This window comes from Euprymna scolopes, chromosome 33, assembly GCF_053919585.1.
Source record: "Euprymna scolopes isolate OS-2025 chromosome 33, ASM5391958v1, whole genome shotgun sequence".
Classification (NCBI taxonomy): Eukaryota; Metazoa; Mollusca; class Cephalopoda; order Sepiida; family Sepiolidae; genus Euprymna; species Euprymna scolopes.
Genome location: NC_136514.1, coordinates 57,382,388 through 57,402,200, shown reverse-complemented (window position 1 = coordinate 57,402,200; position 19,813 = coordinate 57,382,388). Strand labels below are relative to the sequence as shown.

General features: G+C 32.0%; 1 protein-coding gene across 1 annotated transcript in view; it reads left to right on the top strand.

The window, feature by feature from the left end:
- Positions 1-4,537: 4,537 nt before the first annotated feature.
- The window catches only part of LOC145258231 (forkhead box protein J1-B-like), a 350,822-nt gene continuing 335,546 nt past the window's right edge, over positions 4,538-19,813 (top strand). Inside the window, exon 1 of the mRNA XM_080116187.1 lies at positions 4,538-5,407. The gene's annotated coding sequence lies outside the window, so the exon portion shown is untranslated. The remainder of the gene's footprint in view (positions 5,408-19,813) is intronic.

Genomic DNA, 19,813 nt, shown 5'->3' with positions numbered 1-19,813 from the left:
ACTTGGCTTTTATATAGATAGAGAATTGCATCAGTAGTGAGATATCTTCTGGAGCGGTAGAAGGATCCCACCATCTTTCCAGCGACCTTGGCAACAGACTTGATGTACGTGTTCCATTTCAGATCCTGAGTAAAGGTCAAACCCAGAAGCTTGTCAAAACACGGGGCCTCTCCCAGACGAGAGCCATCCATCCCAATTGATGCCAGATGGGGATCAGAGCGTTGATGATGTAAGGATAGGAGTTTGGTTTTAGATGCATTAAAGGTAACCAGCCACGTCTTCCCCCACTGAACCACGCGCTCAAGATCAGAGGAGAGAGAATCAGAGAGAACTTTGTCGATGTGAGATAAGATAAAATAAACTAAAATAACTATATATTCCCTATTAAGATCTTAGGATGCTAACTAATAGTATTTATTATTGTAAAACTTTTAATTTACACTTCGACAAAATAATTTATAAAAGACTTTTCAAGGGGGATAACTCTTAATTGTTAATTTAATTCATTCAAATAAAAATTGACGTATTAATTATTTTAATCCCAAAGATTTGCACTTAAATGTATTAAATGTTATCCCGAGTTGCTAATTTTCTCAAATGGTTTTATATTTTACTTAATTGTGACTATTAGGCGGATTCTACAGACTCTAAATTAACTAGTTTTTATTACTTATCATGCGATGTTTCGTTTGTATTTTCCTTAAAATTCTATTTCCTTGGTGCTGGGTCGTTACTTAGAATTTATTTCGAAGGATTATTTTGACTACGATGATTGAAAACTTATTTTCATACTAGTTACATCAAGAATTAGGAATTTTATAGTGTACTTATCGTTTTCAGTGTTTATCTCCGAGACCCTAATTGAGTAAACCCAGTAAAGGGTAGGTAACTATTAATTTTTAGTTTTTCCTGTTTCTTTGACTTTAGAGGTTTTATGCTCTTTCTTTATTATGTTTGTCTGCACTTATTTTTTTCGTAATCATCATTGGGTTTTACGGGACCAATAAATGATAAAACCATATCTACTCTATGGCCCCATAATTAAATAATAACTATTCCCCCCCCCCACACTTAATTGTTGATATTACCAGGGTTTGAGCTAGGTTTCCAAAACTATTATTCCGGTTTCAGTAATTACTATTCCTCCTATTTATGTACAATCGTACACCCTTCTTTTTTCAATGTAAAATATATGTGTGCGCCCTATATTTTACAGAGGACGTCTAGTGATGATACCTATTTTGAGTTTATTCTACTCAGGTTTAAGTCTCGAGAGTAGAGATTTATTTCTGTGAAAACAACTTTGTATGGCATCCAATTTTTTATTTAACATTTCATCTTTGGAATTAACTATGTAGTAAGCTTCAAGCAAGCATAGGTTGCATCTTTTGGACTTACTAGGTCGGCATTTTGTCCACTATTGACCATTTTATTTCGAATTCTTTATTGTTTCTACGTAATTCTCTGGTCCAATCCCTTCACACAGTTGTGTTCTGTTTGTTTTTAATAATTATTTTAGTTCTATTCTCATATACATTATTGTTTATATCATTCACAGATCCGGTTTTAAATGATGCTATGTGGTTTCTTTTACTTTACCCCCCAAATATTACTGTTATCAACCATAACCTCACATTTGTCTACCACTTCAAAAATCAAGCAATTATCCCCAAATGGGCATTTATTCGGTACCCTACAATTACATTTTCTCCCTGAATCCATTCCAACTGCTTCATTTCTATTTCTATTTAGTATTGTGTTGATATTACTATTGTTAGAGCCTATTATAGTGCTGTCGAGGTTTGCCGCGGTCGAGAATGATAACTTGACCGCGTTCCTGTTTATTATTTTACTTAGTCTGTTTTCAGATGGAAAGCTTTTCTCGATTATTTTATAGAATTCCCTAGGGATATTATTTAGAATATGTTCACTGTACGGGGGATTGAACCAGACTTGTTTCTTTTGTCTATTCCTCTTAACTTTTAACCTTATTGCTGATCCTATGTCTTTCCGCATTGTTACTGACTTCTTTCTTTTTGTCTTTATTACTATTTATAAGCTTCTTTTCCCTTCTTAGCGTTACTTCTATTCTTCATTGTCATGCTATATGAATTGTTTGGTTTATTATTTTTACAATTAACCTCCTCTATGAATTTTATTTTCCCATTGTAACGAGATCCCATTAGGGCATCATTGTAGTAGTTTTTATTTTGTTTTGTAATTTTTGTTCAGATTTTCATTTTGGGATAACCCGGATATTCTTTTAGATATACTAGGGATTATCACATTTTTCATACATTTAGGATGGTCGGAATTATAATAAATGTAAAATAATGTTTGGGTTTAGTTTGTGGTATGTTTCGTAAGTGTTATCATTAAGATTTAGGGTTATATCTAAGAAATCCACCTTTTTACAGCTACTATCTATAGTTATTTCTAAATTATGTTCGTTAAAGAATGCTTTGATATTTTCCTCATTTTTTTCTGTAATCCTATCGCTAAACTAGGAATAAAGCATCATCCCTATATAAGCCCCATTTAAACCCGGTGTCTTCTTATTAATTTCCTTCAATAAATATAGCCCTACAAGGTCAGTCACCTACGTAGAGTCCGGAGCCCCCCCCCCTCATCGTTACATCAAAATGGTTCTCTTTATCAGTTCTTGTCCATAATTCATTCATATATCGTATTAGGGTTTTCCTAGCTAGTTTAATGATCTCAATTTCTAGTTTTGATATGTCCGTTTTCTTTTCTGCTAGTTTTAGTGCTTTATCAAATAGTTCAGGAGTTATTGAAGGGTAATACGAGTCGATATCGAACATAATGAATTTACTGCTCTTGTTTTTATGGGCTTTTTGGAACCACTCTATTACCTCCCCAGATGAAATTCATAATTTATGTTTGATCCTAGTATTTTCTTGCTTATATTACCTAAATCTGAAACGCATAGTGCTATTAGTCTAATGCTCGTTTTAAAGTCCGGGTATATATATATATATATATATATATATATATATATATATATATATATATATATATATATATATATATATATATATACCCAAAACTTTTTGGAAATAGGGTACGATTATGAATATCTCCAGTATCAAATACTCCTTATACACGGAGAAATTTACTTTATGTATGAAAACAAAAGAGATGATATATAAGATATGAGAAATATTTGGAATCAAGTCTCCCCTTGCTGTTATTTCAGATCATTTGAAACCATAGCAGCGAATTTTAGTCTGTATCACAGCTCACCAGTGCGGCTTGACTAGCGCCTCTTCCTAGCCAGAGGTTGAAGCTACAACCATTCAGTTCATCGTCAGCAGTTTTAACATTCGGCCCATGGGATCGTCATCAAATGTCCATTTATATAGATACTCGTACATCGTTTTTACAGTGCTCGACCTGCTTGTTTATTTATAAACAGAGAGCGCCTCGCATTAACACTAATTAAGCAGCAGGTGAAATCCTTTTAAGAGAGTGCTCTACCCAAGGAGAAGAACAAAGTTAAAGATTGTAAAGTATAATTTACACGAATTTATTATTCGATAGGGAACTCAGAAAGCAACATTAAGAATTTCTTAATTCGCCGAGTTTCGAAGAATGCATTTATTTCATCATAGAAATGCTTTTTAGCAAACTGGATCAATACTCATGTGAATATTGTCTCGTTGTTTGACCAATTTGTTTCTGGATCGAACTGACCGCTACACATCCTTTTACCTTTATTTTTCATTTCTCTTCTGCGTTTAATAAACTAACTTTAATGCATCGATGATTAATTTTATATTGTGCAGTTTCAATTTATGTAGCATCAGCAAAATTATAGCTTCGCTATAACAATTACTTAGATAAAAAAAAAAAATCCGTCTGATGAAATGAACCCGTTCTTTGAAAGTCCGCGGATTAAGGAATTCTTAATGTTGCTTTTTGAGTTTCTTGTCGAACACTGAATTATTGTAAATTATAATCTAGTTTTTAACTTTGTTCTTTTATAATAAGCTTTATTTTCTACATTGGTTGACCTCTATTATGACCCCTTAATATTTGTAGTTTTGGGCTCAAATCAAGTTATTAAGTTAGATCCATGTCCAAGGAACCTATATCTAAAATGTCAAGTGTTTGACCCAAAATTGTCGGAGGAGTTTGGTAGAGTTCTCAAATGTCAAATCGTTGAACTTTGACCCCTTAACAGCGAAATATCTGACCGAAACCCAATCACATCGATTTTCGCAAATCTCAGTACCTTGTATATCAAACTTCGAGTCTGTAGACCAAAAATTGACATTGCGTAGGGAAATGTACACAGACACACACACAGACACACACACATACAGACAAGTTCACTTTTATGCATATATATATGTGTGTGTGTGTGTGTGTGTGTGTGTGTGTGTGTGTGTGTGGGTGTGTGTGTGTGTGAGAGAGAGAGAGAGTGTATATAGTGGGCTTTTCACTTTGAATTAGAAAAACAAAACACGCCATTTTAATTTATTTTTAATTTAATACTTGATCTGTTTTGTTTATTTTCGCGTTGCTAACGGTTCCTGCTTCCCTGTTTTTATTTTTCAACGGAACGTCTGAACAGTTCACTACAATTTATCGTACACGCTATACAAGCACAAGTGTCAAGGCCGGTTTTTTGAGTCGCATGTAAAAAAAAAAGTAAACAAAGAGTACAATGAAGAGGAAGAGAGACTAAAATAAGAATAGGCCAGATTAACAACAACAACAACAACAACAACAATTATAATAACAGCAATAACAACAATAACAATAATAACAACAATAACAATAATAATAATAATAACAATAATAATAATAATAACAGAAACAACATTAATAATACTAAAACAACAACAACAACAACAACAGTAATAATAATAATAATAAGAAGAAGAAGAAGAAGAAGAAGAAAAAAACAAAAAAATAAAAAAAAACAACGAAAAGACAAAAAATAGCGCAGACATAACAACCAAAAATCATAGAAGGCAATATATGCAAAGAAAAAAAGAAGAAAAAAAAGAAAAGAAAACATTTATAATTAAAAAAGAAAAAAGAAAAGAAAGGAAAGGATGAGAATAAAAATGGATTAAGAAATATATATATATATATATTGTGTAAATATAAAAACAAACAAATAAACAGTAACAACAAAAAACAAGCAAAGTAGTACAACAACAGTCGCATTTATTAATATATTATTGCATATTGTCCGCATAAACAGCTTTGGATGCATGAATTAATAATGCTGGCCCTCGAGCTGACCCTTTATTCTAAAGGGCACATGTCTTATTTAAAAGACCTGCTGGAAAAGAAACTACCTTTACCTGAACTAACGGAAAGCACAGAGGACTTACCTGGAAATAAAGGTGTCAAATCACGTGTGCATTAACAGGTGGGTACACTCACACGCGCGCGCACACACACATGTACATGTGCGCACAAAGAAACGCACGGACAGGAGCACAAATAAACATACACGCACATAGAACTGCACATGGCTAAACACGCATGCACCCCCCCCACACGCACACACACATGCACACGCACACCCGTGTTTGCACATACTCATACAAATATGCACACACAACACGCACACATACCCACATGCAAACACACACATACACGCATGCACACATACACACACGCACATATACAAACACGTAAGTATAGTAAGAGTACCTATTTACTATGCCTCCCCACGGGACAGAGTTAGACACCAGGGTCGTTTTTTAACGTGGAGAAAAGGTACAAAAATAAAGATTGTCTCAGTCGTGAAGGATTTCTCCTCCACCGAAAGAGAACAAGAAATAGAAGTGCAGCATCTGAAGTACAAGAGTAACTATATTAAAAGATGTTTCATTTGTTTAAAATACGAGTCATAGCAAAAAAATAAGCTGATATACAAAGTGGAGATTTATTATGTTTAAAATCTTTGCCAAACTAACGTTTATTACTTTCATCTATCTATCTATCTATCTATCTATCTATCTATCTATCTATCTATCTATCTATCTATCTATCTCATATTTACCTACTTACCCTCTCTCCTTCTCTCTCTCTATCTTTCTCTTTCTCTCTCTCTCTCTCTCTCTCTATATATATATATATATATATGTATTAATATATATGTATTTGTGTGTGTGTGTGTGTGTGGCCACATTGATGACGATGAAATTATATACATCTCTCTCTCTCTCTCTCTCTCTATATATATATATATATATCTATATATATATATATATATATATAGATAAATATATATCGTCGATGAATCGTGTTTATAGATAAATATACATTGACTAGTTGATAGTTAACTGATTTATTTTTTTTATATTTACTTATATTTTCAAATTTATGAAAACTAGTGCTGCATTTTTACTAATGTTTATCCCCTGACGACGAAGAGTGCCTTTCTTTGAAAATTCACGGATTAAGGATTTTTTACTTTATAGTAATTCCTCATTTGAATTTAAGAGGGATTAATAAATAATGTAATGCATTCAATTTTTATTTTCATCATTTATTTTCTTTTTTTTTTTCTTTAATTGCTTTCTATTTTCTTGATCGGGTATAATTTAATGATAATATTTTGATCATTATATATATATATATATATATATATATATATATATATATATATATATATATATATAAAGCCATTTTGGAATACTAGGCGCTGTATGTATTGCACTGTGACGTATAAATTTTCAGGTTAGTACCTGGGGGCGCGTTTAAAACCATTGTGAGAGCAACCCCTCATTCTTTATTAAGACATGAGGAGAAGGAAATCTCTAATGTAAAATTTGAAGTCTACTCTCTGCTTTGTCATGTGGATATTATTTGCACTGACTGAAATTAGCAGTGGTTCTAAAATGTGTGGATGGTCCTACACAAAACCTTTTCATCCTCGACCCCAACAATCAAAAGAGAGCATTCCTGTAATGATCCGGTCCCTGTTGATTTTGTGGTGCAAAGTTTAGTTCTGTGAAGTTCTAGGAAGTTCACCCTCCAAGGCCTTGCCTTCTTTCATTGAGTTATTTTAGTTTATTTTATTGCTAATTGTCTGAGACGCCCTCACCGGTGAATGCCGACGGGGCTGCGCAGAAACTTTTTACAGATCATTGTGCCCCTCCTCTTAGGCGCTGATTTCTTAACCCCACTTTCCGACCCTGTTGTCTAGGTTCGGTTCTTGCAGTAGGAGAGAACTAACAACCCCTACATAAAACCTTCACCACTATAAACAAATCATCTGTGTGGATTTGGGACGACTCATATATATTATGTATATATATATATGCATAAGTATATATATAAGTATATATTTAAGTATATATATATATATATATATATATATATATGCATAAGTATATATTTAAGTATATATATATATGTATAAGTATATATATAAGTATATATATATGTATAAGCATATATATATAGGTATATATATATGTATAAGTATATATATATAAGTATACATATATATATATATATATATATATATATATATATATATCTATATATATATATATATAACTATCCATTCACGTGAAATCACCTTTTACTTCACCCTATTCCCTCTGCTTCACTTTTTGTTATCAAGTAAGATCTTTGACTTACTTGCAGTTTCATCAAATATTTTTGTATGCAAAATCCGATCCCGCATTTTGCTAATTCCTGCAGTCGTATGAGAAGGAAATTATATCTTCTAAACTCCACGGATTAAGGACTATCCACTTATTAAGTGTTTCGTTTTTCTGATTAAATGTTTTTAACTCGTTTTCAAAGTGTTTTTTAATATATTTTATTAACTACTTGCTCTTATATATATATATATATATATATATATATATATATATATATATATATATATATATATATATATATATATATAATTTTAATTTTTAGAGAGTTTAATATTTATTATAGCAAACCTAAGCAAAAATAAAAATAAGAAACAAACATTGAAAACAATATCACCCGAGTAACAAACGTGAATGACAAAAACCATTACAAAAATCACACCAACAGCTCAGATGTATTTAAGTGTCCAGGTAATATTGTTAATATGCGTTTTTGTTTCTATCCATATCTTAGGTTGAAAACGTAGTCAGCCCTGCCCACTTCTTCTGCTTACCTGGAGTGTTTATTGAGGGGGGAGTGTCATAGGGTGGAAGGGTAGAGATCTTTTATAACGGGACACCGGGCGGACACTCCCACTCTTTTCCATTGATATTCTCTACCTTTCGCCCCCATTACCCCTACTAAATCCATTTGTTTCAATGCCCCCACACTTCCCACCCCAAATCAATCATGATGATGATGATCATCATTATCATCATTACAATAATGCACAGCAGCATCACGGCCACCAAAACTTCATCACAATATTAAAAGGGCTTAAAAACACAGGTGTATACAGGTGTGGTGTTGTTGTACTGTTCGGATGAAAACAAAAGGTAAGTAGTTATTGCTTTTTATTATTTAACCCGGATTAATAATGGGTATAGTAGTAGTAGTAGTAATATATTAATTAATAAACTATTACTACTACTACTGAATATTTAACCTTTTCAAATCTTACCACCTTTGCAGATTTACCTTATTTTCCCAACGTTATGTTTTATTATTATTATTATTATAGCTCTATCCCCAACTTACATCGCTCTCTCCCTCTCCCCCTTCTCTCTCTCTATCTCTCTCTCTCTCTCTCTCTCTCTCTCTCTCTCTCTCTCTCTCTATATATATATATATATATATATATATGTGTGTGTGTGTGTGTGTGTGTGTGTATGAAAAAATAGTTCATGGAATAATAAATAAGCAGGGTAACGTGCTAGTAGGAACATTTCGGCCGATTTGTTCGATCATATACATTTGATAAACACACGCATACGCGCGCATTACCCACACACACGCATAGGTGCGTGCACCCACACACACGTGCGTATATTAATTTATGTCTTTACTAAATAAATATGGTCGAATGAATCAACCGAAATATCTTGGTTTAATGATTTGGTTGTGTTCTTATTTTTTCTTAATTTTTTTTTTTACATAGGAGTCATCACTTATCAAGGCCCTGAGGCCACTCGAGCATAAGGGTTATTGAGTGTACAGTAATTAATGATATAATATCTTAGTAGTCGTTATTAATGGACATTTGGTAGATTGAACTACTTAAGGGGACGGTTTATCAAGAATTTGTTTATGTTTGACTTGAAGACAACCAAGTTGTAGTAAGCTGGGAAACAGGCAAACGGTAGAGAGTTCCACAGGCGTGCAGTTCTAAGAAAGGAGCTTTGTTCATGGAATTTATGTTTTGATTTCGTCACAGTTAAAGAATTATTGACAGTGGTTTCAACTAGACGGGTGTTTTTCGAGAACGATTGGCGAGGGGGGCAGAGATTGGAGCTCAGACGAGCACTTGCCATGTAGATAAGGATAAAACAAAGGCTCGCGACGTCTCTCCTGTGGGAGAGAGGTTGCAGGGAAGAGAAAAGGGCATCCCCCACTAAGTTACGAAGTCTGTTTTGTGCTCTGTCAAGGCAGGATAATCTGCTTCTAGCAGCTCCAGCCCAGATGTGGCAACAGTACTCCATCCTTGGACTTACTTGGCTTTTATATAGATAGAAAATTGCATCAGCAGTGAGATATTAATTTTACTAGCATATTACATTGCTTATCCACATTTCTACAAACTAATTTTTTATTTTGCTTGAAATTTTTTAGATTTTTATTTCATATTTACTCCCCCGTACACACACATACACACACACACACACACACACACACACACACACACACACACACACACACACACACACCTTGTAATATAAAGCTGAATATGTGTGTGTGTGTGTGTGGTCATGAATAGGCTTCTACATTGTTGACTATTTTAAAAAAACTGATTACATATAATGATAGAAGATGTATCGAGACACAGGAATGGGTATGTTTGATCTGGTAGAACGGTGATTCATTAAAATTGTGGGGTCTGCGTTCGCGCATGGTCCACAAATATGGAAATAAAAAAATTAAAAATTAAAAAAAAACGTTTACAAGTGTTTTTGATATAGATGTACATAAGAATACTTTGATAAGTATGTTTTAACTTAAATAGGGATGGTATCATAAAATTGTGGGGTCTGCGCCTGGCCTCCACGGAATGGAAATGGGCACAAACTTTAATAAAGACTTTTCATATCTAGCTGCTTAAGTATACTTTGAGAATTATTTTTCAGTTTGAAGAAATATGGTATAATAAAATTATGGGGTGTTCGTTCGCACCTGACCTCCATAGAATGGAAATATGTCACAAAGTTTAACAAGGTTTTTTTAATATAGATCCACAGAATATTGTGATAAGTGTTTTAGTGTGAACAGGTATGGTATAATAAATTATGGGGTTTATCTATTTTATTTTTACTTTCATCATATTTTGCTTTGGTTTTGATACCCCAAAATTCGAAGCTACCTCTTTACAACCCTTCCTTTTCATAAGCTATCATACTTTCATAAATCAGAGTCCATTTTCTGTAGGCTGTTTTTGAACCCAGTCAACGACAGGTACTTTTGCTAGTATATATATATATATATATATATATATATATATATATATATATATATATATATATATATATATATCATTTGCTTTACACAAGCATTAATATGTAGCTCCACATTCATGTGCATATTTCGGTCTGCCAGTTACAGGTAACTCGAGACCTCTTAGTCAATGAAGAAGTCTTTCTAAATCGTGGCAATTTTTATTTTTGTAACAATTCAGAGCGCTCCCTCTTTTTTGTGGCTTTATTTTCACCTACATTAAAAGCAAAACTTTCTTTTACTAAAAATTCACTGCTTATTACGGCCCAAAGACTACTCGAGGATAATGTTTAATAACTTCATCCAATAGACGGTGAGACAACACTATAAGGATTGGTAGCGAAGATGATTGAAATTGATTATTTTGGAGACTGGCTCAACAAGAATTTGTTTACATTAGACTTGAAAACGACTGGGAAGCAGACCTGCGGTATTATGTTGACGGAAGAATAGTTTTAAAAAATAAGACAAAACAACCCTGCTTATGTAGATAGAGGAAAATAGGGAAATTATAGTGGTTGTTGCTAGACGAGATTTGTTATGAATATTTTTACAAGTGGGGGGCATCTTGTGTCGCATTTGAACCCCGCCATGAGTCAAGAAAATATGGAAACACATATTGCATCATATAGACGCAAATTTTCATGTCAAGAGTTGAAGAGCCTTGATCCAACAATCTCCCTTTTTCTCTCAATTTGCATCTCCCCCAAGAGATGTTTCGTTTTCCGCGTGGTATGCATAATGTTTTAACTTCATCCGTGAATATGTTTGGGCGTGCTCCCTGGCTTTGGCAGAGCTATTTTTGAACAACAACAACAACAACAACAACAACAACAACAACAACAACAACAACGACGACGTCTTTGCGGATTGCTAAATAAAACAAAACTAAAGAACAAAACAAAAAAAAAAAAAACAACAACAACAACAAAAATATTAGAAGGGTCACTAATAGGAAAGTGCTAAAACACAGAGTTTTTGTAACTGCAAAAATTTAGAAAAAAAAAACGAAAGTTTATATCAAAGGAAACAATAATTATATTTCCAATTTTATCTTAATAATTATAAAACTCCGTGAACCGACCGAGCTTCCTTGCTTGCTTGTTTGAATCTTGTCTTCGACGATCCGTCGATTACATCTTTTAAAAATGAAATTATATATATATATATATATATATATATATATATATATATATATATATATATATATATATATATTAATATATATTAAGATATAATTATTCACTGACACGTGTTCCGTCGTCTAGGAATCGACAGAGTGGCTGAATCTAGCGAGGTTCGAAATGGGGGGGGACCCCATGATAAGAAGCCTAAATCTTTACCACTGGACTATCTCGCACGACTGCTAGACGTATAACGTTTTATGTAGATGTTATTTGTTTTTGTTTGTGATACTTTTTGAATGAATTCGATTATTTACACGAAAGTGAATTTTTTACCTAAATGCGAGCTGGGAATAATTTTCCCCTTGATATATATATATATATATATATATATATATATATATATATATATATATATATATATATATATAGTAAGTTATAAAATGTATATGGCGATTAAGCTACACTGAATATTCCGCGTTTCATCCACTAGGATTCTTCAGGCTTATGCGCAAATTCTGTGGTTGTTTGTCGTTTTTATATGTGCATCTTATATTGAGATTTTAGTTAGCCAATCAGCTTTCTTGTATCCACCGCGCCCTTCCTATCAGCCAATGAGCATGCATTTATCGGACAAAAGCCTATTTGACCTCTGGTTGATCTGTTCCGTTTTGTGTGCTCTATTTAGCCTGGATATTTACTTTCTTGATCTGTTTTAAATCTAGGTTATTTTTTTTTTTATTAAAAAATTTTTTTTTATTTTATTTTTTTTTTTTTTATTCATGTTAGTTTATATATAAACTAACATAGATAAAAAAAATAAATAAAAAATAAAAAAACACTAACCTAGATTTAAAACAGATCAAGAAACTAAATAAGATGTGTATATATATGTGTGTGTGTGTGTATATATATATATATATATATATATATCGAATTGTATGTTTCGGTTTCGATTTTAACTGATTGCACTCAAGTCATACATTAATATTTTTTTTAGTTTTGATCTCTAGGTTCAATATAATAATCGATAGAGTATTGTCTCTATCATAATATATGCATAAATTAAATATATTTAAGCGTACCTTAAGACCGGGCGGCACCGGACGGCCTGCTAGTAAATATATAAAAGTTATTTTCAATAAGTGAATGTTCATTTATGCAAATTCGTGTTTCGTAAATAAAGTCGAGTTAGAAGTCACAAGTCATAGACATGTGTATCTCAATATGTTCATAGTGTTAATAATATGCGTATGTGAGCGTTTGGCATTGTGGCATTGTTATGTAAATGCGTTTGTTAACCTTATTCTTGTTATGTGGACGAATTGATGATAGCTTGTGTGTGAGTCATTGAAATTTTTTTTTCAACTTGAGATTTGTTCAGCGTACCATGTTGGAGTCCTGGTCAAAGGCTTGAGAATTCTGTCAAACCTTTGACTGTTATTTCATCAGAGTTTCACGCCAGTTTATTACTTTTACATAGATTTGTTACTTTTGAGTTTTGAAACGATTTTCATTGATTGAAAAATACCTTCAGTTAACACGTTCCCGTGAAAACTTACTTGCTTTTGAAACTAATAAAGAAAGTTAATCTAAACGGAGCTTAGAAAGAAATAAAGAGGGTAACAATTAGCGAGTATTTGCTTTCAAGTGTTCGTCTGAATCTCTCTACAGGTCCACGTCTCTTATTGTCTCTGTGGCTAATTTAAGCATTATTTTAAGTACCCATCTACAAAGTCCACCATCGGTATATATGTTTCGCAATGAGATAAAGGGATCGGGTCATGTATAGCATCTTCTCAGAGGTGACAAGACAACAGTGTCTGGAAGTATAAAAATAATTGTTAATATTTATTTACTACATACACACTTACTATTATTTACTACTACATATATTTTAATATTTCACGTGCATAAAAGTGATTCATAGACACGTGTTTCTAGCTACCAGTCGTCATCAGCGTGGCTAGAATTTATTTGGCAATGATCGAACCCATGCCTGCACAATTAGCAGATTATATATATATATATATATATATATAGATAGATAGATAATTCATCCATTGAAATTTTAGCAATTGGCATATACATGCATGTTATAACCCATATCAAGTTTCCCTCAAACTTTTTAATGATGTTTACTTTTAACAGAAATATTCGACAAAATAAAAATTATCTGTGTGTGTTGTGTTGATTTCGTTGCCTCAACTTTTATACAATCGAAATGCTATCACTTTTAATACGACTTAACACAAAACAAATAAAACAGAATTAATAATCAGCAAAAACTTAAACTTTAGTTTTAACTTTTCGTTCTTATTGAAATCAATAGCTTTCTCTACTATATTTAAGCAATGATAACCATAACTTTTGAATCGCCAACTCTAAAATCTGGCTAGTTTCAACCTATCTTAACCACCAAGTATATTATAAATTTAAACAGTAAATAATATGCACCGTTATATAACATAGACTTAAAGACTAAATCTGAAATATTTTTATTTGAATCTACTCCAAATGAATAAAAACATATGTGTGGACACACACACACACACACACACAAACACACACACACACACACACATATATATATATGCGTGGATACCTTCAGATCAATTATCTAGACTTATTTAATATCTTGACTTATTTTATCTTTTGCCGTTTACATCTTATCTTCTATTTTTTTAAATCCATTATTCTTTACATTTTGATTTTTTAATTTTACTTTAAACATTTTCTTCCCACTATTGTTTCCATTATTAATCAATATAATAATTACTAAAAATTATCATTTTCAATTATTATAAATATCGCAGCCACCAACATGTTTATCTCCCATTAGATTGTATTTTTCATCACAACTAGATTAGATGATTATATCTAAGCATAGAGATAAATTAATTATGTATATTCTTAGACTTTATTATTATTATTATTATTATTATTATTATTATTATTATTATTATTGCTATACAGCTTTTAAAGCTTCGAATTGTAAATAAGTAAAACAGCTTTGGTGAAAGATGGAAGATAGGGTGGGGGAGTAGACGGGGATGAGGGACGAGTAGGAAGGAGAAAGAATTGCCTTAGAATCACCACTGATAAATTCTTTACGATTTCCTCTTTTCATTCTTCCTCTTTCACTTCTTTCTTTCTTCTTTTTTATTTTATTCTTTTCTCCCATGCGGCTTTACCCTTTTTCTCTCATCTCTTAACCTAGTCACTGACGTGTGTAGGGATAATGGTGATGAGGGCAAAGTAAGTCGTACATTTTCATAAAATGAAAATTCTAGTCAAATTAAAAGAACTTTTATAACTGAATAACCCCGATTAAATCTAAAACCCCTTTTACCATAGATATATCAAATTCAGATTACCCTACTGATTGAACCTATACACACTAGTATGTTCTAGATGTAGGACGATCACACGCGCATATGAATACTATTCTTTTTAGTCTTCCATTACCTCTATTTCGATGTTTAACCCCCACGCTTTTCCGTTCATTCCTATATATCAACACACACTCAAATCCGCACCCCTATTGGGTCTTATTTACATACAACCTAATTTTATTTTTCACAACATTTGACGAAACCTCCTAATATTAACTCCCTGTGACAAAGTAGAACTGATATTTTCATTGCAAACTTTGCTTTCATATAAGCTGTATCGCCTGAAAAGGTCTCTAGTGACTGGTAACTAGCTGGCCGAAGCATACTCATGACTGTGTAGCAACATATTACTGTTTATGTAAAAATAAATAAAGAGTATATATATATGTGTGTGTGTCTATGAGTATATATATGTATGTATATGTGTGTATGAGAGTGTGAGAGTATATATATGTATGTATACATATGTGTGAGAGTATATATGTGTGTGTGTGTGTTTGTGAGTATATATGTGTGTATGTGAGCGTATATATATATATATATATATATATATATATATATATATATATATATATCTTCGTCGATAGCGATCAATCAGACATGCTTGATGATTACAGTTACAGGACATTTTCCTGCCGTCGCCAATCATCGGATTTATTGTTGCATAAAAAAGATCATTCACTATTAGTGACAATTACATTGACTAACGGGATCCATGGAAATTCCACGGTGCTTTCTACGCCAATGTTTATTGTTAATAACAATATTCTTTTAAAAATAATGAGTATCTATCATGTTCAATAAAATTGAATCAACGAACTTCTTCTTCCATAAAAATAATTGTGATTATCGGCTAAATATTTTTTTTAAATAAATAAAACGAATATGCCTCTTCTTTATTTATTTCAAATTTCTCATTTTCGGCTTGTACAAAAGCCTTCACCAAGAAGGTTTAGACAATACTTTTTTCTTATTAGCCATGATGGTGTTTAACTTAGTAGAGACCCTACTGCGTTAAACACCAATATTGAATATTTACGTGGATAACAACCAAACAATGACCAACAACAAACACAAAGCCTTCGAACAAATGTGATTCATTTAAGTAACAAAGGAAAGAACTAATGGCATAATGTCTACGGTTAAATGTTATTTCATTTTTAAAGTTTACTACATGTTTACAACTTCAAACATTACAATTTCTAGTTCCTTACTCAGACATAGTCTATAGGAATCGTTTAAAAATGTACAGATCTTAGCATTTCTACGTGACTACATCCCCCCATAATAGTTAGATAATGATGTAAATTAAACACAGGAATTAAATGTAATGTTTTTCTAGTTCTTTTTACGAGTGTAGAAAAAGCACATAACACACACGTATGTATATATTAAACATATTTGTTTATTAAATAAAATGTATTAATCACCGATAAGTTTAGTTCTTTTTGGGAAAATTTAATGGAAAATTAAAAGTTAGCCACGTTGATAGGTTCTCTCCCTTTTTTAAGATCGGAAACTTCTTAGAATCTCATAACTTGTTGTTACATGAAACTTCTTTGAATCTCATAACTTGTTGTTACATTTGAAATACAAGGTGCATTTCTTTTGCACTTCAAAGGTTTAGTACCAAGATAGTAATATTATTTCTGTGGCTGGGAGGGGGGAGAGAGACTGTGACTAATTTTGTATTTTTATTTAAGTTTACAAATTCACCTTTTCCTTAATCCATTATATATATATATATATATATATATATATATATATATATATATATATATATATATATATATATATATATATAAACTACTTCATTTACTCACATAAAATTAATATACGAAAGTATAGATTTATGCGTAAACTTTAAGTATTTACTTCAAAAGTGCTCAATACGTAGGTAGAGCTAGTTAGTTATATATATATATATACACTAGAAAAAATGGATTAAGGAAAAGGGGAATTTGTAAGCTTAAATAAAAATACAATATATATATATATCCTAGTGTACACTAGAAAAATTGGATTAAGGAAAAGGGGAATTTGTAAACTTAAATAAAAAGACAAAATTAGTCACACACACATATCTATATCGGGAGGGAGAGAGAAAGAGGGAAGGAGAAACATAACACGAAACATATATTTATGAGTATTAAAATATTTATTAAATAATAATTATTAATCATCGATAAAGTAAATCCTTTGAGAGAAATTAAATTTAAGATTCAAAGTCAACTAAGTTATCCCTTTAGGATATAGAAAGCCATTAATAATATGTTGTATTTAAGGCTTAAGTTTAAGGAGTCTCAAAGAGAAATTGAAATTTAGGAATCCTGTTTAATTAATACAGTTACAATATATGAATGAACTGATAATAACTCTACACCTTAGGCTTGAACAAAAACGAAAATCTATCTGTTATTCAAGGAAATAAAAATAATGAAAACGTGAAAGAATTAAACAAAATACATTCGTGTAGAAATTCTACGTGCGATTATGATATAAAATGACCTAACATGAATATACAATGCGTTAAAAGCAAACAACCAGCATTTATATTGTGAGCTTAAGGAGCTGAAAAGAAATAAGATAACAAGGAGGTAGTTCATAAGAGAATGTATTTACAGAAAGTACAGCGGTAATGGTTTGCCAAAGATTGTTTTGGTTTGGATTGCTTCTTGTGACCCTCTCCGTTACAACTATTATTACTGTTCCTAGTGTTGGGGAGAGTCCATGTAGTGATGCAATAGGGAAGGTTGCTATAACAATTTCGTAAGACAAGATCAGATATTACGGTTCTGACTTTTTGAGATGATGGTCTAGTTATTTATATCATTTGTATTTATCGGCTTGCTGTTCTCATTTTAAGTGTCATTTTCACAATGCTTCTGTCAGTGTAACCTCCAACTTTCTTCAGGCGTATTTTATTCGACTCGGTAATGTTTCTGTCGAACTCGGGAATTTGGACGGAAGTTAGATCAAAACCTTTTATTTACGTCACGTGGTGTAGTGATTAGAGTATTTGGAAAGATCATTTGTGAAAGTGATATTCTCCTGAAAGTTGAAGGTTCAATTTTCAGTGTTGACGACCGAAAAATACAATTGCGAATTACTTAGGACCTCTATTAAGTCATAGATGACGGAACGAGAGCATGCTACCCCGTGAAATAAATAAAGGGGGTTGTTTGAAATTTCGTCCAAATTTCCGAGTTCGACAAAAGCATTTGCTAGTTAGGCAAGATACACCCGAGAAGGTTGGAGGTTACATCGACCGAAACGTTGTAAAAATGACACTCAAGATGAGAACAGTAGTCCGATGAATCCAAATAGGACAAAATCAGATGTTTCGTAATATTATTTTGTAATAGTGTTATGATACTAAATTTGAGTTAAACATTTATTTCCTTATAGACTTGAATAAGACAAAATGCATGTTAATTCTTATTTATGGAGTTAAATCAGGATTGAAAAAAATTCGGGTGCTTAAGTTTTTTGAGATACATGATGTGCTCTTCAGAATATCGGGGAAAGTTCATGTAATAATGAAATAAGTTAGAACAACATTCCGCTTCCTTTTTTTGTCTTTCCGCCACAATATTTTTTCTAATGATAATTTATCACAGTTAAATCTACGACATGTTTAACTTTATGTTTTAAAGCCGCTTATAGTGACGTTGTATCCGACATGTCCGGATTCTCGTCGCCAGTGTTGTGATCTTAAAAGGACGAGATAAATAGGACAAGACGATAGAGTTTACAAGATTATGCATTTAGAGAAAGTACAGGAGTAATAGGTTGTCAGAGATTCCATGTAGTAACACAATAGATCACCATAACAATATATATATATATATATATATATATATATATATATATATATATATATATATATATATATATATATATATATTCGCTGGCAAACATTTAACACACATTCTTGTTTGAACAATTAAAAATTATTCTTATTCAACAATTATATGAATAATAAATCGAGCAGTACGCACATTACATAACATCTATAGCTTGTATTATTTGGATTCTTCAGACTACTGCTCCCATATTGAGTGCTATTTCCACAATATTTCGATTTAACCTCCGACCTTTTTCGAGTGTAACTTGTTGAACTCAGGAATTTACACGGAATTTCGAATTGTCAAAACAAGATCTTGAAGCCGAATAAATTATTTCTTTCTTTCTTTTACTGAATAAAGCAATTTATTCACGGAGGTAGTATGCTCTCGTTCCATCAGCCATGACAGAGTAGAAGTCCTAAGTAATTCGCAATTATATTTTGAATATCGCCTGCACTGAAGATTGAGCCTTCAACCTCGAGAAGAGTGTAACTTTACAACTAAATTTACCAAGTATTTTATTCACTACATCAAGGGTTCCTCAGGCACGAACTTTTCAGATTCCGACACTCTAAAATGTTCCAATTGTTTCGATTCCCGATTCCGATTCCGATTAATCATCCCAACAGTAATGCTCATAATAAATAAATAATCTACTTAGAACGCAATTAGAAATGTGCTTTCTTTTCTTTTTTTTTAATAATAACAGGCCTAATATATAATGTGAATAATAATAAAAACAGATCACCTCAAAAGCGTGCGATACCGAACTAACAAGTTTTTGAAAGACATAATATCGTCAAAACAAGATCTTACTTTCTTT